General features: G+C 35.9%; 1 protein-coding gene across 1 annotated transcript in view; it reads right to left on the reverse strand.

The window, feature by feature from the left end:
* Positions 1-21,147, reverse strand: part of POU6F2 (POU class 6 homeobox 2) — a 316,654-nt gene that overhangs the window by 129,236 nt on the left and 166,271 nt on the right. The gene's annotated exons all lie outside the window — the stretch shown is intronic.

The following is a 21,147-nucleotide window of genomic DNA, read 5'->3' on the forward strand; positions in this document are numbered from 1 at the left end:
CCTATACTGGAAATTTGTTCCTAAATTCTGAGAGCCCTGAATGTCTGGTCTGGCAGCATTAAGCACATTAGCTAAGTGAAATCCCTGCTTGTCACCCTCAGGACACTTGTAAGAATATAGATAAGCTTCTAACTTCAGTGAACCAATCTGCATTTATCTAGAGAGTCTTTGGGGATTGAATCCTATTGTAGCACACTCCTACTCTATTTCTGTTCCTATATTTGTGCTGAATATGTTCATTTACATCCAAAATTACTCACAGGGCTTATGTTAGTGTGAAATAAGGTGACATTTTTGCATGATAGCGAAAGCTGCTGATTCCTAATAGAAAATGTACTGCTTCTTCCCAATGTGACAGGTTTGTGATACAATGCAAGCTCCAGTTATAACTACATAGAGGCCATCACATCACTGAAATAAGTGCAAAATATCTTTACTTTTTATTTCAGAGAACAAGAGGAGTTATGGACTGCAAGAAAATTTCCCTTTTCAGAAGATGTAGCACAGTGTTATACTGAAGTGAATATATCTTTTATGTTTCAAATGTGAAAAGCAGTGGCATTTACTGCCCACAAGCCAGTGAATAATATCAAACAGTTCTGTCTTCATCAATCCATACTCTTCTCAACAATCCTGTTCAAAGTTGCTTGTGGGTGATCATCAGAGTTTGATAAAGTGATTACTAGATAATGGTATCAAATAACTATGATGATAAAAAAGTTACATGAGTCTTCACTTTATGTGAGGAACGAGTTTCTCCTTCAACACTATGAAAATATATAAAACAAACTGGGGTTTGAACAGCATGTTGGAATTAGGTCAAGAAGAAATAAGTTTGTATTTTCTGAATAGCTACAAATACTACAAACTACTTTCCTATGAATAATGATATTATTTTAAGTGGCAGAACTGTTTTTCAGTCCCTTTCTTTGGTATGTTGTTTCATGATGCATGTGAAGTCCATAGCAAGGTTGTTACACCTGTCACTGTGGCTTTCTGCACACCTGGGCTATTTTATGACAATAAAGATTTCTTCTTCTCTACTCAAAGTAGAGACACACAAATCATTTAGAAACAATTTACAGCTATTCATGACTTTTACATTCAAAATGTCAAAAGCTGTTAAACATAATTTGAGCTCAGGGCCTCTGTGTAATCCTAAAGTTGAGATGAAACAATTAATAATCAGTCAGAATGCTACTGATTCAGACTATGTGGGAATTCAGAGTGGCCTATGATACACAATACTTCCAGTGGCTGAAATGACCACTAAATAAATTGATGGTGGTGTTTATTATGTACAATGGAAGGGAAAATGGAAGGGAAAATATTTACTACAGTAAAAACATGATTATCCTGAAGAGAGCAAGTACTTGGAACAGTCAGACAACAGACATCCTAAGTCATCAAGGAAATAATAAATATAAATATTTGATGGCTAGTCCCTCTTCAACTATCTCTTGATGCCATTCACACATAGGCTATTTAAGATCATTTAGTCAACTTCATCTACAAAACAGACTAAAAACTGGGAATCTTTTACCAGGAGAGAGAGATTTGTTCTTGCCTTCTCCTCTCTGCTGAATGTATCAATTTGTGGTTCTCTCGCACTTGTTTAAAGCTTAAGCAACTCCTTCACTTTTAGGTTCTGTATAACTGTGTCCTTGAGGCAATTCACATCTTAATTCTTGTCACTCTGTGACAATTTATGTCACTTTAATCTTCTGACTTCTGCTCCCTAACTTTCTACATCCTGTCCCCAACATATCATCTGTTGTTCAAGCCTCAGTTACCTCATCTTCATCCCAGCCCATTCCCCAGATCCATGCTCTTGGACTCCAGCATCAACCTATTCCTGAAACAATAATGCATTATTTCTGAACAACAGCAGTACCAACACCCAAGCAACACTCATCTCTGCCTTCCACACAGTAAGTCCTACAGGGCATGGGCTCCCTTTATATTTATGTCTTGTACAGCCCCAAGCACACTGTAAGCATTTAATGCATAAAATAAATAACAAGAGACATGCAGCTCTGCTGGAGACAGGAGGAAACCTTGAAGAAGCTAATCAAATTTGTACTGTGTGAGGTGGGGCTTCAACTTATAAAATACTCACAAAAGATAACTGGGGCAGGGAGGAGGAAACATACAGCTCTTAATATTGACCCAGCAAATATTCTGACATGTCTTTAATTAAAAGGCCTTAAATAACCCTTGTGAGCACAAAGGCACTACCCATACCTACAAGACAGGCATTTTGTTATTCACCTGAACAGCCCAATTTCCAGATGCATGAGATAACCCTTTAGGTGTCAAAGAATTTTTTAAAGACTTCAGAGAGGTTTACCATTCAATGGTTATTAATCATTCAATGCTTAATTTCCATGGCCTTTATCTAAGTGAATCTTTTCACCATGTAACCTCAGCTATGTGTCATCCAAAGTTATAGGTGTCTCAGACTGATTTACTGTAAGCACAAAAGTTTCCTCATTAGGCAATTGTAGGCTATTGTAAATTTTCCCTTTTTACAGCTAGGAACTATCAGACTTTTAAAGTTTCCAGATGTAATGAAAACTTTTCAGCTCTTCAACCATTTTTCAACCACTTTCCTACATCTGTGCCAATGAAACCATTTCTGATGATATCTATCAGAAGTGTGGAACTGTTTTTGTAAGGAACCTAGTAGTGCTGCAAACAGTAATACAAATTCCTTCTTCTATTTGCACATGGAAATAATTCCACTCATCAGTTTCAAGGCAGTAAAATGGTTTACATTAATTTAGCAGGTCCCAATAAGCTTTTATAGTTCATGTTTTACCATTCAGTATGAAACATGCTTAGCCTTGATCTTGGGCAGTGTTAATAATTTAAACAATAATGTTGCACAATGCAAACTTAAATGCTACAACACAAATATGGAACTGTGGTTTTGTTCTTAGGTGTTTTGTTGTGGGTTTTTTTTTGGGGGGGAGGGGATGTTGTTTGTTTGTGTGCTTATTTTATTATTAGAGCACTAATATGCATTAGCAACTCCATTTTGTGCAGATAGGGGAAGACAGTCTTTATTGTGCTGACAGCAAGTAAACCCAGTAGTCCCCAGCCATGTATGACATAACACACAGTCTGCTGTCCACAAGGATATTACTGCATCAGTCACTGCATCTTTGTGGTCTCACTAATGAAAATGCACCTTTTCCAGCAAGACATCCAAACCACACCTGTCCCATTGATATATTTTTTCTGTTGAGTAAAGTTCATCAAAGTACCAGAGATTTATCTTCCACTAAAAAACTTCCGGTTCAAAAAAATTAGTTCTCATGCTTCAGTTGTTTACAGTATTGACTTTCTATTATTTTATCCATGATAACATCTGATGGATAAATAGGACAAATTAGTGCTACAGTAAGAAGCCTCAGGCTCTGAAGTTTTCCCAAACACATCAATTATTGTGTCTTAAAATCCAAACAAATTAAAAAAAAAAAAGCAAAAAAAAAAAAACCAAAAAAAGAAAACCAAAGCAAAACCAAGCTTCAACAAAATATTTCTGTTTATCCAGGTATGCATATTTTTTTCCACAAAGTTACCAGGAATGCAAGTAAGAGATGTGCTTTATTAATCAACAAGTCCTTTCTTAGATCCATTTTGACACCTTTCCCATTTGAATGATGTGGTTCATCATTTTTGTTTTATTATTATTATTTATACATCATCGCAGGTGAACCTGGTGCTTTACAGAGACCTAGAATGACTATTCCCTGCCCAGAGGTGCTTGGAGTCTAAATTAGATGTGCACATATTTATATCACTATTGCTGATACAAAATTCCCTCTCTAAGATGTGCACTGAACTTGGGCCCCTCTGGATATTCATGTAAGGAATAAACCATGTATGTATGGAAGTCAGGAAAAAGGAGTTAGGGTCTTTGTTTCACAAGAGACTTTTATTGTATGTTATCGGACCTATTTAACATGCCATACCATCTTCAACCGTGTCTCTTACTAGACTTTTGAAATCTTTAAGGTCACTGTTAGAGTGATCCTTCCTTCAGTGCGTCATCCCAGGATTCAGAAATCAGCAGTCAAGGGACTTCCTCAGCCTGAGGTCACATGTAAACCATTGAATTTAATTATTGTGGAGTAACACTAAGTCAATCCTTAAATTAATTTATCTAGTCCTATTTTGAACTCATTTATACTTTTTGCTTCTAAGCTCCCCTGTGGCTACAAGTTCCACAATTAAATTACGCCCTATGAGAAAAAGTATGTTATTTTGCTTGTTTTGAACATATTCTCTAACAATTTTAAGAGGCAGTCCATGTCACTTGTTTTGCTGCTCTGTGCAATTCATGACTTATAAACTTCTACATCCTACTCTTTCTTTGTTCTTTTAAAAGTAAAAAAAGACTTATCTGTTTTATTTGCCCTTGTCTAAAGCCTGACATTCACTTGTGAACATCTTGATCGCACTTCTCTGGGTCTTCCTAGTTCTATTACATCCTATGTCTGCTTTAGTAACCAAAACCGGGGAAACTCAGCATGTGAGCAAGCTACGTATGTGAAAAGTAGTAACATGATGCTTTTTGCTTTTGCTCTCTCCATTTCTTTCTAATAATATCCTTTTAATGGTCAGTCCTAACAAACTGATTCTGATGTCCCATCTCACTGCAAAACACATCTTGGCCATAACAAATCTTCTCTTCTACTTATTTAACTTTTACATACCCTGAGATGTGGTGAGATGGACTACTTGAGCCATTGAGGTAATTTTGGGTGTCTTTGCTACTACCTTAACAGGCATCTCCAGAAATGTTATGAACAGTAAAACAGGGCTCTTACTCAGGGCTGAAACCTATAAATCTCTTTCCTAAGATTTCTTCTTGCTCCTCATGTGATAGTGGCTTCATGACAGAGAACTGAAGGAACAAAATAGGGAAAAAATAAATAGGATTGTGTTTGTATATGGTGTGCTCTTTCCTGCTTTTTACTGTTAGTGCTACAGCAGCATATTATTTATTTTCCTTTCTTTATTTTTTTGCCAACAAAGTAATAGATGCAAAACCAAACATCCAAACATGATCTATTGGTCAGTACAAATTGCTGTCTTAATCTGATGACCTCAGTCTTTATTTTAACACACAAAAATTGGGGAATTCAGTAAATTTCTTCAAAGTTTACCTTTAATATATTAAGTTCTGTCATGCTTACTAAAGTTATGTAGTTTTTTATCCTGAAAATACTCCATTGATAGCAATGAATTTAGAAAGTAAGAGTTTTTCAAGATAGGTAGCTATGCAACAAACTTGGAGTCTTTAAGTTGAAAAGTGTATCTACTTTACAATTAGACCATTCTTCCTGAGAATATTCTCAGTTTTCAAACCTGAATTGAAAAGAATCAAACATGTACCTTTTTGAGAACAAAGCTGTAAGAAATGTTCAGCAAGCCCACACACACACATTCAATTATTTTAATCTTCAGTCATAAGTCAATACTTGCAGCACTTAATCATTTTTTCCCTTCCTTGAACTCCCTTCAATTTATCAATGCCTTTTTAAATACAGATTTTGTAGGATGTAGTGGAGTAATTTTTTATGAAGAAATGAGTGGTCATTAGCAATGTGCTCAAGTGAAAATAAATGTTAAAGATTAAACATAATTTTGAATAAAGAGTAACTATTATTTCAGGTTGATAAAAAGAATCTTTTCTCTCTTCCTGAAAACCAAATAAATCTTTCATTAAAATTGCATTCACTGAACTTCTTGAGGCACTAATATGCGTGTGAGAATGGGCTTTTTTCCATGTATGCAACTGGATGTATTTTAATCAGATGACCACATCTCAATTATGTTACAACTCTGCTGAAGAGTCAAAAAAACCCAGTATCAATAGACTTTTGGATTGTGTACAATTTTCTGTATTATTTACAGGCTGGCTGGTGATCAAATTAAGTACAAGAAATTAAAAGATTGGAAGCAAGAAAATTATTGTTGTACATACTGGTCTATGCACATTAAGGCAGTCCTGTACCACCTGTTCTCTGCTTAAGGATACCTTATTATTTCAGTATGAGGAACAATGACATTTTTCCTCTCCAAGAAGACACATTGAACAAAGCTAACTCATGGAAACTGCTGTGAAGCAGCAGGTGGGTGGGGTAAGCAGGAGAAGCAGGAGATAAAAATCAGTATCAGCAATAAGTACAGACACCTCCACACAGTTGCCCAAAGTGACACTGATGAAAACTAAGACTTCATTAAGATGTGTGAAGGCAACTCACTACCTTTGTCAAGGAGACATAAACTCATGGTGGTACAGGACCCACTACAACAACATCCAATTCCTTGAAAATCAGGCTCCAGTGGTGAAATTAACCCAATGACATTACTGCTTATGGAGTGACTATTCTTTTGGGCTTCTAAGCACTGAGAAGCATATATATGTAAATATTGTTTACATTGTTTACTTGTACAGCCCTCCCTGCTGCTTACTTAAAACAGAAAAATAACCCATTAAAAAAAGTACCAGTGATCCAGATTAGAGCATGGAATTTGGACCTGAAATTATACTTTCAATTTAAGGAGAGTATACATCTATGACCACAGATATTTTAGATGAACTTGGAAATTGAGGCATATCACAGACTGGTCACCTAAACTTGACACATTTGGAACCAGTGGCTTTCACTTCAACATCTTTGTTTTTCTATATGCAAAGACATCTGAGAGTTTTAAGAGGAAAATCTTTTGCATGAAAGGAGTGGCTATCTTTGTACTCTGTAAAAATATTTCTAAAATATATGTTGACACTTGAGGCCAAATTCACCCATCTATATCTTTGCACCTCAATTCATCTTAGACACCATTGGTAGCCAGTGGGAAATGACAGGCATTTCTTACAAATTACTGATGCCCTAGTCAGCTTATGCCATTGCTGTGGGTGCCTCTCCGTGTGTACTAACTCCAAATGGCACTGGCACTTAGAGGAATCATGTTCCCAAAGTACATGTCTAAGGTAAGTTAATTGGGAAGAACTGAGGTGTTTGTATCCTGTAAACTCACTTGGAAATTCCACCTCTCTTTCAACAGACAATGCAAGGCTGCTACACTTTTCAACCCAGGAACTGGCTGCAGTGATGCAAGTTTTGGGGTTATAAGCCTTTCTAGAGAAGCTGTCTCCAGGTTATCCGGAGTCAAGGTTTTACTAGAAACTAAATGTGATGTTCACCTCCAGTTTTAGATCTGGCATTTCCCTGTCCTGAGAATTCCTTACAAGTGAGAAAAGCAACTCAAGAATTCACTCTTGCACCTCAGTTAGGTATTCCCTCTCATGTGAGGTGAGAAGATGAATTTTAAACCTGGCACAAGGGAAAGAGGTTCTGTCTGAGCATATAACTACTCACCCAGATATTGCTAAAGCCACTCATACTTCCTGGAAAAGACTTATTTCTTTGAAGGTAGACTATGCTGATCTGAAACTGGACATGTCTATATTACTTCCTGCAAAACTGCATATCCTTTCTGAGGGGCATATATTTCTTTTTTATGACTATGATGATGCAAAGCAATTTTAAATGCCCAGAGGAGAGAACTTGAAAAGACAAATTAAAATAAATTGAATGATTCATTAGAGCTAGAAGAAGATTTGATGAGGAATTCTATAATTCATTTAATTTAATTGCATCTTTCTCTATTACCTTTTACCCTTCTTTACTTCCATGGAGCTTCATAAAAAATATAATTCTAAAGAGGTCCTTATCTTACAGCACCTAGTAAGAAATATAACACTGTTTATTCTGTTTGGACAGTACATTTGAGTTTTGAGGTTGGTGATTTATTAGATTTCTCAGGTACTAGCTATACCTGTATACCTGGAATGTCCTGATTCCTGTTTCAGTAAAATTATGCCTTTGACATAAATTCCTGACTATTTGTGAACTTTATAATGTTTTCTGTGGCTAGAAGATGAGTGCTATGACCTCTCTGCTTATTTGCTCAGGTATTAGCTAAAATCTCTTCTCATTCACATTGCTCCAAGGCACAGGAGTGCTGCTGAAATCAATGGAGCTGTTGAGAATTTACACTCTTGAGCACAATCTTGCTTGTATCTGTATATAGGTATTCTTGAGGATATCATTATGGTTTGGATCAAACCATGCAATTAATCATATATAAATTAATCTATAGATTTTTCTTTATACTAAATATCTGCATATGAAGCTTTCAGTTGTTACAAAGAACCAATTTATATGAGATGAGGTTCTACCCTCCAAATTACAAATCTGATTTAATTTCTCTTTGATTCAATAGGCTTTGATTAGGTCTTACTGCATTCCTCCAGCCTACCTTTTCTGAGACCTGTTCCCTCTAATCTTGTTTCAAAGATTTGGTTGATTTCTGTGTTTGCCACCATTCTAAGAATCACCTTTAAACTAGCTACTCAAACAGAAGCAGCCAAATGCTAAAAGAAACTTTCTTAGCATTGGACAAAATAAATTAATAAATTAGGTATCCTAATTTCATGTTAATAAACTGCAAACAGTTGAGCAGAAGTACAAATTATTCACATGTTCAAACATTATATGTTCAAACATTGTAAATTATCCCAAAGTACTCTGCCATATCCGCCCCCACTTCTGTAGAGCAAGATGGGAAAGATCTTTCTTCAGAGAAATGCAGAGCAGGATAAAGGTATATAGGTGCACTTCGACTTGATCCACTTTCTTAAAAGTGATTTTTGCTGCTCCATGCTGTGTTTCTTAAACATATAACAATCATGACTTCTCCTCATTGTCACCCCTATACATTTCTCTTTCATTTTTTAAGGAGCTTCTCATCATACTCATGCAGAGTATTTTCCTGAAAAAAAAATTTATTGAAAATAATTTGATTTTTTTTCCACATATCCTATCACTTATATTTTCAGAGAACCCATGCCACTTGTTGTTACTTCTCAGCAGGACAATTTTACACAGTATTTTTTTTTTCATTTTACAAGTTGTATAGCCAAGATTTAATTTCAAAGATTCATCTCCTTTCAGGGCTGCAGTCTACTTCCACATCAAAATGAAAAGTTTATAAAAATTAATAATGCCCAGAAACACATGGCAGATATAAAGTTCCTGTAAATTAATTCGTAATTTCATATCAGGTGGAAGAAAAAAAGGAAAAAATAGTTACAATACTTCAGCAATGACCCTTTGTTTCTGCAACAGTTCAACAACAGCCTTGGGGTTTTTTGACTTCTCTAATGTCAATCACTAACATGTAATCCTCCATCCCCTCATTACTATTTAACTATATTTAAGTAATTCAGAAAACCGTTGACTTGATAATTTTATCTCATACCCTACAAATAGGTTTTCTCAGTATGACTCAATAGAAATATATCTGTCCTTAATATTAGGTACTTATGGAAGTGTATGCATCATTAAGAGTGCATGAGGACAGAGAGATATAACTCTCTAAGTACAGGTATAGAAATATATATAGCTATAAATATTTTCAAATCATTCAAATATTTGTGTGAAATGAACCTAGGAAGTAGCTCTTATATTTACCTATTTTAGCTAGTGATTAATGTTACAAATTTAAAAATGTATATGCAGATGTTCACTATTTTACAGCAGATGAATTATTATTACAAATGTCTGTAGTGAAGCCCATGTATGCAAGTGTCATGCTTATTGCCATTGTAGAAAAAGTACCTCATTTCAAAGAAAGAAAATTTGCTGGGTTGCTGTAATTCTTTTGATTAATAAACAAACAAATTAACTAAAAAAACAAGAATCCAAACTAAAACACAACCCAGGACAAAAGTGCATCCCTCCCTCTTGTTCAAAGATATGCTCAAATTGAAATAAAATTTCACAACTCTAACTATGAGGGAAAGGTAGCACTTACACAGTCACTGTATTCAGATCAATACATTATACCCTCAAGAGACAAGACAGGCAAATTTGGGTGACGAAGAAGAAAATAATTCTAAAATACTCCCTTGACCAGGGAGGTCAGAGCTCTTTTATTCCCAGCAGAACATTTTCAAATGAAAAAATATGAATCTCTTCTCTTAATGCACTGAACACTAATCTGCCTGTACAACAGTGTAGCTCCTTCTATATAAACATTCAACATTTATTTGTATCCTGCATAAATAGAAACAGAAGCAGTGCTTCTAACACCTGTCATTGCTGGAATAATCATGCTGCTGTGCAATTATTATGTTAGGATCCTTTCACAAAATGAAAACAGCATTCATTCCCAATTATTCATTATGGTAAGGCCCACTCTCCTCCCGTGATTGTTATTTAAGACAAAACAGCTCTCCTGTTCTCACTGACTAAAACTGGCTTATCAGTGAGCTTTTTGCTTACAGAGATCTTTTCCTCTGGGTCAGTCCAACTTAATTTTAAGAGGTTGCATTGCATTATATTATAAATTAATTGTATTAATTGCCTGCAATTTAATGCACTTTAAGGAATAGTTAATGCACTGCTGCAGGTCTTAGTGACAAATTTCTCCTTGTGCTATTATTTCAGACTCACAAGTGTTAGGATTACTCCTCTGTCTCCTCCTATTGACATGATCCCATAACAGGATGAATGCTTTTTACACTAAACAGCTAAACAATAAATGGAGACGGGAGAGAAAGAGAAAGAGAAAGAGAAAGAGAAAGAGAAAGAGAAAGAGAAAGAGAAAGAGAAAGAGAAAGAGAAAGAGAGAGAAAGAGAAAGAGAAAGAGAAAGAGAGAAAGAGTGTGGGAATATTAATGTACAGAAGAACTTAACAAGGACTGCAATGAGATGAAACAACATTGCTATTAAGGAATGTTTCCACTCCTGCCCGTCTATCACAAGGCCAAATCTTTAGATAAGGGTTTTTCAACATGATACAAGATGTTATCAAATGCTGTTGTACAATATTTAGTCTCAAGAGCTGACTTAAAAGAAATGGCATCAACTATAAAACAAAACAACACACCGCCACCAAAGAAAAGTGGAAAGCAAGTGCAGCAAAGGGTTCAAGTTTGATGCACAGTTATTATCGCAGCTCTGCTTTCCCACAGAGCTGATTTTTATCTATACTGGATATCACTGATAAATATACTTTATGTCTATACATGTTTATGTGAGTGTGTGCATTTCCTCCCTAAAAGGGGACAATGAAAGTGTAGGGGGGGTGAGAGAGGGGGAGAGAGGGTATAAAATTGAATGCAGGCTGCCAAGATGGAAATTATATTTGTTTTCTATCACACCAGAGATGCACCATTCCAGCTTTTGTCCTTCAAAGCTGTGAGAGACCACGCTTTAATGCCTGCAGGTTGACCATGCATTGTTATTATACAGTCTTCATGTTCACATCATGTGTCATCTGACCAAAGGAAAGTCTACAAAGTGAAAGCCTCATGCAAAATTTATGCTTATATGGCTGTTTCAGTCAGTGGAAAAATCAATACTGCAGGCTTGATGCACAGAAATGACTGAGTGCTCTCTGACTGACACTAAAAGCACTGGGAGATTGAGGGGCTGCATTTGCCGTTCAAGGAATTGAGTGTATTAGAGCTCTTATAATAGTCTGCTCACCTTATATTAGCCTTTCCTTGGGATTATTTTTTGATAACAATTATGATTGGGGGGTTTAAGGCAATTACACTATTACAAAGAAAAAGCTGCTTTTTATGTCCTGTAAAGCTGTCATATATTTCACACCACAACTGCCTTCCAATTATTTTGTTACAATGCACTTTGGAAGCAAAATGTCCTAACTGATATATATTAGTCCTTTATGTTTTATAAATAAAAATCAAACTGTAATGCAATCCTTCAAAAGAAGCTTCACAGTTTCCCTGATGTTATTTTTAAAAAAGTAAAATGCAATGTGTGTTGTAAGTCTTAAAAAAGACATACACAGGAGCTGTTTTCTATATGGAAGGACAACACAAGCCAGGGATATTGCACAGATTGTGCATACTGCTGTAGCTCAAAATGCTAATACTGCCTATTAAATATGGGTGGATATGGTCTACAAGGTGGAGTATAACAAAAGAAAAGAAACAAAATCTATCCACTCAGGCTTTTCAGAAAAGCATTTTCCAGATGTTCAATGTTAGAATGATCATCCTGCCATAATGACTCAAGGAATTAGACATAGAAGTGGGTATCAGAAAATGAACAAAATTAGTGTTTGAAATAACAAACAAACTCTTGTAATCGACTTAAATTACATATATTCCCTCCCTCAAAATTACCTCTGGTCAGAACAGGAATGTACAATTTTGTCACTGCAAACATAGAGAAATATTTTATGAGATGGCATTACAAGCTGGTCAGCAATGTCTTCTACTTTTATTATAACTCATAAATAAGGAGCAAAATTATTAATACAGACTATAAGAAAGGATTAAGAAATACATTGCTAGTAGGTTTAGAAGTCCCTGAATTCCAGAGCAATAGTCATTATATTATTACAAAATACACTTCACTCCCATATTTAGCTTTTTGACATCTATGCACAGAGTTGGGTAAAAAAAACCAGCCCTTTCTAACAATAAAGAAAAGAAAAATTTATGATAATAAAACACACCAGCTGTCTTGCAATGCACTGTTTTTTTATGCTATAGAAATACAGTTTATACTAACTAGATGAATTCTTACGAATTAAAAATTACTACCTTTGCTGCTCCTGTAGCAGAGCTAATGCCACCTGCAAGCAGTTAAGTACAGACTATTTCCACCCTAAAAAGTTTCAAAGTTATGTCTAATAGCTAACTAGTGCCATGCAACTGAGGATCCTGATTACCCGTCTTCCAAAGCAAAAATTTCTGCTACTAGAGCTTGTGAATTTAAAATAAATTTTGCCATCATATTTCTATATTTTTGTGCACGTATGTAGTGGGGGTGCATGAGCCTTTTGAATTCAGAAACCCAAAGAAACATCTGCTATCCACAGAAGCTGGACTGGCACAGCTATAAACCGGCTCTGAAATCCCATTCAGTATGTGCCATCCAGCCACCACTTCCAGGACATGAGACCATCTGCTTTCAGTGACTTCATTAAAAATGCTGAAGTGACCAACTTCCATCAGATCAAGGTCCCCCATTCTGTGTTTTGGTCACGCTAATCCTCTACCTGAAATGAGCAGAACGTGTCTGTGGAACGACTGCACTGATTTGGGCCCTCCTGGAGCACAGAAGGGACAGGTACTGGGCTAATCATGTAACTGCAACAAACCTACATGGGCAGTGGAAAGGAGAATCAGTGAACACGTTTTGGTGGGAGGATGAATTTTCCTCGTCTTGCTGTGAGAAGATGGAAGGAAGAAGGAAGACTGACTCCAAGAGCAGATAGCTGATTGACACCTGGTAGGAATTAGTCAGTGTAGAGTCACATTGTAGCTCTATGGGAGACTGTCAAGCCTACAGTGTCTCTGAAAAAATGCTGAAACCAACTTATTCCTGCTGATTGGGAAAAAAACCCTACAGGGAACACAGACACTGACAATACACCTTAGAGTATGGATGCTGTAATATAAGTTCCTATCTTGCCCATTTTTTCTATCACCATGAGGAGAGGTTATGTACACATTTAGCAGGACAGAGATATATGTGGGGCAATGCATTTCTTCTACTTACAGAAGTTGTAACCAACAGCACAGAATAAGGCCTCAGAGTTTGAGGATATGAGGATATGTTCTGGTAAACTAGGATTCTCTGGTTTTATCTCTTTTTTTTTTTTTTTTTTTTTTTTTTTTTCCCTGATTAATGAGACACCTCTCTGTTAGATGATTTAAAAGAAGAAACAAAAAGAAGAGGAAAGATCAGAGATAAAATGATAAAATATTCTGTTTCCTTTGATGTCTCTTTTCACTTAGCCTAAATGATTAACAGTGTGGATAGATTATTTTGTCTAGAAAGAAAACAGCACGACAACTGTGAAAACAGCCATTTTAGTTCTGAGTGGAGGAATGAGAGGACTGAAAAAATGTCTGATTTCAGGCTCACAGATTACTGTTGCTGGAAGGAATCAACACCATCCTATTTACAAAGTAGTATATTCATCTTTTTTAGTTTTCATGCCTCATCAGGCATGAAAATAATAAAGTCTATGTACAAAACATTCTCATGAGGTGAAGGTGTCCCACCATCAGACAGAGATGAAAATCAACAGCTCTGTTTTCACCCTCTCCTACAGAAACTACTCCCCTGGCTGCAGTTTCTTCACCTGTAGATTCCTTACCAACTTACAAGATTCGATTTAAGGAAGATGACAAAACCAAACTAGCTAAAGGTCCTCCTGAAGGGAGTCCAAACTTCTGGGTCCAACACAACTGAGGAGAAGACATGGCTGGCTGTTTCTACAGTGTGGTCATTTCTTAATTTGTTTGGTTTCAAAACCCGTTCACTATCCTCTTTAAAGAAATACCTATGATTATCTCTGCTAAAACCCAGAAGTTCTCTCTCCTAGACTTTCTCTCCCCAAAACAAATGATCTTACAAAAGTGCCACATTAAAAACATATTACAAGAAATGTTTTAACATTTGAATACTACAAAGTAACAGAAACTAGGTAAAGGTTACTTTTTAAGTACTAATGTGTTCAATACATCACAAGATGCACAGGTTTTTCTCCAAGCATATTACAGTTTACTAAGAAAGTATCTCCTCATCCATAGATATGGAAAAAGTGTTTGCTAGTATCCACAAACATATTCCATTGTCCCCACACTTATAATGTTTTACTAGCAAACTTTGGCCATGTAGATGGTAAACTGAGAGCTTGGCTTATTACATGGCAGCTTGCTTTTCTTCCATTGTGAGCTGCTTTCATGCACATAGCTAGAACTGGGAGCTGCCTAAGACAAGAACAATTGTTATAATGTCCATTTATGAAGATTCTGGCGTGTGAGATCTTTGATCAGTGCCCTTAAGTGCTAGTGGGGTACAAATAAAGCTTAGTGCTACCAGATCTATTCAAACAGTTAAGCATTACCTAATGTGAAAGGTACTATAAAAATGCAAAGAAAAAACCAAAAGGCACAAATTGTGAAAATGCAGAACTATAGCAGGAAGGCAGCATATAGAAAGAAAACAATAAATTACGTACATGGTGTATTTCAGCCTGTTAAATAAAAAACCTGAAAATTTTGGAAATTATTTAAATATATGCATATACACACACGGAATGTAAAGATAGCTGAGGCTAATATGTATATCTGCCACTATCAATAATCGTTGCTAATATGTTCCTAGAATAGATATAAGTGAGTGACCTCAGAATTAAGGCAAGAATAGTACATCCATACGTAAGTGAATGCTAATTCAGAAGATGCTCATTACTTCTTACAGAGGTATATTCATTCTATATCAACAGATTAACCAAAAGAAGGGAGAAGATATGAGCAAACTTATAGGGAATGAGCAGACCATTAAAGACATTGAACAGAAATATTTGCAAAAGATTGGTAGCAGTGCGAGGCTTCTCAGGAGACTAGACTGAAAAGTATATATCCTAACAACTGAGCTCAGAAAGGACATGGAGTTTTACCAGGGTGTGTTAGGAAAGGGAGAAGGAAAATGACCAAAATAAGGAAGATGATGCAAACAACTTGTATTAATGCTAGAGAGCAACTATGGCAAGTTTTGGGTAAAACCTGTATATACAAGGGAAGAAATAGGGAAGTCAAAGAGAGGTTAAATAACAGACTAATTGTCCAAGACTGAGCACCAAGATGTTTCCTATTACCATCCAAGTAGCAGTTGCATCTGGACAGTTTGCCTTATCTCCTGTTAATGGGCCCATCAATGTCTTGCCACATGACTCGGAGATAACACTCTCCAGTTCTGTTTAACAGGTGATTAAGAACACACCTTGTGACTCAAAATAACATCAGCCCACTGTGAGATGCTCCGCCCAGGGAGAGAAGCTAGGCATTCCCACCTGGATAAATCCAGGGATTTCTAGACAGAAAAGCAGCCTGTCCACAGGTTTCCGAGAAGACACAGCAACCACAACTGCCACTCCAATTTGGACTGCTACCAGCACGCTGGCCAGGTTGTATTCTGACTTTGTCAGTGGTCTTCCTTTTATATCATTGCATGTATTTTTTGTCTTCTTTTTTTTTCTTTTCCCAATAAATTGTATTTCTGACTTAGAGTCTCTCACTGGTTTTGCTTTCAAACCAGAACACTAATGAAGGGGATGCTGTCAGAAATGACAGTAGTGAAAGCTGAGGCATCTCTGGGGAAAAAAAAATGTCAGAAAGACAATCCAAAACAGCTTTGGGGAAGTCAGGGGAGGATGGATACACCCATAAGTCACCACTGTAGAGATTCTTAAGTGAAGCTATGTGTTTTAGGGTGACTTTATGATGCTTGTATCCCCAGTTGTCTGTTCTGTTTATGCTGGATATAAGGTTCTGCTCTTTTAAGACTAGTTCCGAGAGTGAAGCAGGGAAGAAGAACCGCGGACTTTGCAGAAAGTGCACTTGCTCCTCCACATTCCTTCTCACGGACTGTGTTGTCTACACACGGACAGCAGGAGACAGCTCTCCTTTGCTTTTAGTTAGGTTTTTTTTTTAGTTAGCTGAGGCCAGAAGTTTTTTGGAACTGTTCAGCTATTGTTCGGTCCAGGAACACCAGGACTATTGTCCGGGGGCCCCCTTCGCTGCACTGCAGGTGGGACACCAGGCCCGAGCCCCAGAGAGACTAAGAGAAAGCGGAGGACACACTGACAGAAAAGTCTCTCTCTCCAATCCCCACAAGAACTTTCCAAATTTGCCATCTCTTCAGAACAATGAGAGGTTTCATTGCTTAATACTACTAATTTTTCATGTTTGTGAGTGTTTGCTTGTTAAATAAACAGGTTTTTTCCACTTCTCTCAAAGGTGCTTTTTCTCCCAAACAGGTTAGGGAAGAGGCAACTTGAATTTTCTTTCTAGAGGAGACTACTTCAAAAGTTTCCTCTCAAAATTTGCCCTAAGCTAGAGTAATACATCAAAGATATGTTGAAATCAGCATAGCTTTCAAATAAAAATAAACAAATGAATAAATAAATTTAATAATTAAGGAGTATTTTGTGTTATCTGTATAAGAACTACAGTTTCATTACCTCAAAGAAGCATAGTTTTCATGTTGATATTTTCCCCAGAAAAAATGTAGTCTATTTATTGTCTATAACATCAAGTTTGAAGGAAATTCAATGAGAAACAATTGAATAGGCTATGTCACTATAAGTACAAATATATTTTATACAGTTAAAAAGGGATGTGTGTGGGGGGGACTAATCAGAGATATGAAAGAGGTTTCCTTTTGACTTTCTCACCTATTTACCTATTCCCTATGCTATAATTCTGTTTCTACTGAGTGAATGCAACCACCTCATTACTCTGCATGAGCTTAACTATGGATTTACTTTGTCTTGCTTTCCTGCTTAAGAACTTCATTGAAAAAAAAGGTTACTTGATAATAGCCACTCACTCAGCTGGAAGACATATCTTCTAATATGGTTGCCTCATGTAAATTTCTTGTGTGGAGTCCTATTAAACTGCCAGCCTTAATTATGATGAGCAGTACCATAGAAAAATCAGGGGGCTAATAATATTATACATTGAGATAAAACTCCACATAGTAAACACAATGTATTCTAGAGCAAGAATATTCAACAGGTACAATTCTAGAGAGCAATTTGCAAGTCCTAACTCTGAATTTCAATCTCTTTATGACTGAGTTTTAAATAGGAAAAAATACTGGTATGTTTTTAAATAAACTTTGCAAACTTCTTATAAACCAATCACAGCTATTAGTTTCAAATGTAGAGCTGGTGAGTAAATACTGAAATTGTGACCTATTTGATCCTATGAAGAGATATAGAAGAGAATTATAGTAAAAACCATCTTGACATGAAGTTTTATACCAGCTACATCATTTGTATAGCACCAGTTCTACTTCCTTCCTTTTCCATCCGTTCTTTACAATATGTGCAGACTGCATGAGGAAATTACTTGGTTTCAGATGTTTTAATTCTCTTCATCTAGGTGAATTATGACTGCAACACAACCACATGTTCCCTATTCAGATCATTTATATATCAACATTTTGTATTTCATACACCATGATATTCAAATGGGGATGAGTTCAAATGGGGACTCTGGTGGAAAACTTCTCAGCTGAAGGAAACCTATTTTGGAGATTCCATTCTATTTCTAGCATCTTTTCTAAAGATGATATTCTCGAAAACTACAAAAACCCCTAAACCTCTATGCAGATTTTTTCTCTATCCCCAATGAGATGGGATGACATTTGGGTTTCTTTTGCTTTTTTCATTCTTCTCCACCTCCCTCCTCTGTTCCCCCCAGACAGATCTCTCTCAGTTCTGAAAACCTAGTTAAATTAAACTCTGTTTAACAAATTCTTCTTCAGTAGTAGTTCAAAGCTAGAACACAATGCCACTGTGAGCCATTAAATACTTCTACCCTTCCTTAAAAATGTATATACATGAGAAGTGGTTTAAGTAAGTCTTCTATGTATAGTTGTTAAAAGATGAAGGATAAAAGGTTCTATATAAATGTAAGACATACTTTTTTGTAGTCCAGTATTTTAGTGAAAGGTTGTAATTAGTGTAAGCACGGCTTAACATAAAAAAGAACTTTGCATTCAACATTTTACATGCAACATTTTGACAAGATGTAGATTATGTTGAAATAAAAATCTGCTTGTAGTGAAATGTTGTGATGATGGTCTGAAGAAGCTTTGAAATCAATAGATGACACATTACTGAAATTAGGGAGGCTCGACCTGCTCTTCTAGGAACAGCTAGTGCATCAGATAGACTTGGTTTTATTTGACCTTAAATTTCTTGTAATTGTTTTCTTTCTGGTGATTTCTAAATTCCTTAAATACTAGAGGATTCTATTTGTATTGCTGTTCTGGCTGGTTTTCAAATCAAATTTTGTTTTATGCAAGATATGATGAAAATTTAAACCAAAGAGAAATGTTAGAAGAGCAGAAGGTTCTTAGCAATGCTGGATCTTTCAAGCTCATGATTTATTTGCAATGTAATTCAATTATTAAAAATAGTCAGTATTTTTATACCTTTCAATTCTGCTATACACAAAATCACAAAAGCCAGATATTTTCTATTAGTGTTTGATAGCATGTGGTTACTAAGGCCATAAAAAAAATAAAGGGCACTTACAATCTTAGTATAAACTATGTTTAATTTTTATTAGGATGATACATTTATATATTATAAACTGATAATTTATTTGTAGATTTTTTTTTCCCAGCAAGTTTAGTAGTTTCTCTTGGTGCAGAATGCAGAATTGTATATGAGATATTTGAGTGTCTAAAACGATGTATGATAAATGAAGTAGCATGCTACTTATACGCTTATCATGTTCCTTGACTAGCAACAGGTTCAGCAAAGGGCACAGCCAGTAAATGAAATTTTCCACCAGGACAATATATCATCACAAGAAATGTATGCGCTGAAAACTTACAAGCTTGCTCGAGATGCGGGCAAGGTGTGAAATGGCAAAAAATGAAAATCAGAAACAGCATATAGTAAATTTCAAATTCAGCTGTATTTCCATATGGGCTGAGCATATTGCTTTAAGTGTTTGAAGTAATGTATTTTAGAAAATAATAAAAACATACATGTAAATTTAGCTCAGTTTTAATGCTAGGATAAATTTCCTTCATTTGATATCCTATAACTTCTTTTGAGAAAAGAAACTATAAAGAGAGTAATCTACTGAGAGTAGTTTTTTAATTCCCTTCAGAGTAAAAATATAAAACAACATCTTTAAATGCATATTTCTTCTTCAGAGTTACAGGCTGAAAATCTGCTCCAGGAAACATTTATCATAACCTTCAACACTCTGTGGAGAGCACTAATTAAAAATAATAATAAAAAAACCCAGGAAAAAAAACCAACAGTGTCTGTATATTTCCCAGTGGAATTTAGTTTGTTTACAAAAACACTTTGTAATAAGAATTTCTGACATATAACCATTGAATCCTAAAAAAAGCGATAAATATTCCTGTCTTCTTGCAAAAAGGTACACCAAATACCAAGGAGAAACTTCTTGGCATTCTGGTGATAGGTAGAAACATGGCTAAAAATATATTGAAAGTGTCTGATTTTATGGTTACCAGCTGTACAGCCTCACTGAGGAGAGATGAGCCTTGGAAAATGTGGTCAGGTTCTGCAAATCTGTCTTAAAGAGACTTCTAAAATGTCTTGAAATTTAATTGCTGCATTGCAAGAAATCTAGCATAATGACATTGCTCGTGTCTATGTATTATGGTAGCAGCTGTATTTATATGCTGAAACAATTTTGTAAACTGAGTTGTAGATCCCATTCTTTATGCCCTTACCAGATAAAGTACACCTCTGGAGAGATTTGGCTGATTTAGTTTCACTCTGCACCATAATTTTAAAACCAGCAGAATATAGTTTGGGCCATAATGTCTTTCTATCGCTCATTTTTTTAAACCAGAAAAATCCGTCTCTCTTATATATTTCTCCATCTTGCTTCCAATTAGCAACCTTTCTCTAACACCCCACTGAAAACAATAGTAAAATACATGTATAGTTACACTCAAATATTTATTTCATAAATGTTGTATTCCTTGCCAGTGTATTTTGCGATGGATATCTTGTTTCTATGAGCTGAATTATCACCACACTATTCCAAAGATGTTGGTGACTAAAAGTCACAAAGAGAAACACAAAAAGGAGCATTGTTTCTTTAACAAACAAGAATCATCCCCTCTTCTGGACATAAATTTGCTGTGTTCACTCTCTAAGCTATACAGCCTTTCCTAGTGGCAGACTGATGCAATTTAACCAAGGATTTTAACTGGAGAACAAAACAGACTCTATGATACACCATGCCTCCAGAGACAATATGTCTCACATTCCCAGACTGGCTTCATTTTTCACTCCTTGCATTTAGGCCTTCTGTTTTATCACCACAGTGGCAAAATTTTGACCAGACTGGTATCAAAAGAAATTCTATTCCATCCAATAGGCCCAGGACAGGTCTTCACATAATTTTCACTTAATTCAGCTTTTAATCATTTATGTTCTTTGGCTTTATGATTAATATTTTTGTGCCTCACTGCCTATTGTGCCTCACACCCTACTGGA

Source organism: Vidua chalybeata, chromosome 1 (assembly GCF_026979565.1).
Source record: "Vidua chalybeata isolate OUT-0048 chromosome 1, bVidCha1 merged haplotype, whole genome shotgun sequence".
In the NCBI taxonomy this organism is placed as follows: domain Eukaryota; kingdom Metazoa; phylum Chordata; class Aves; order Passeriformes; family Viduidae; genus Vidua; species Vidua chalybeata.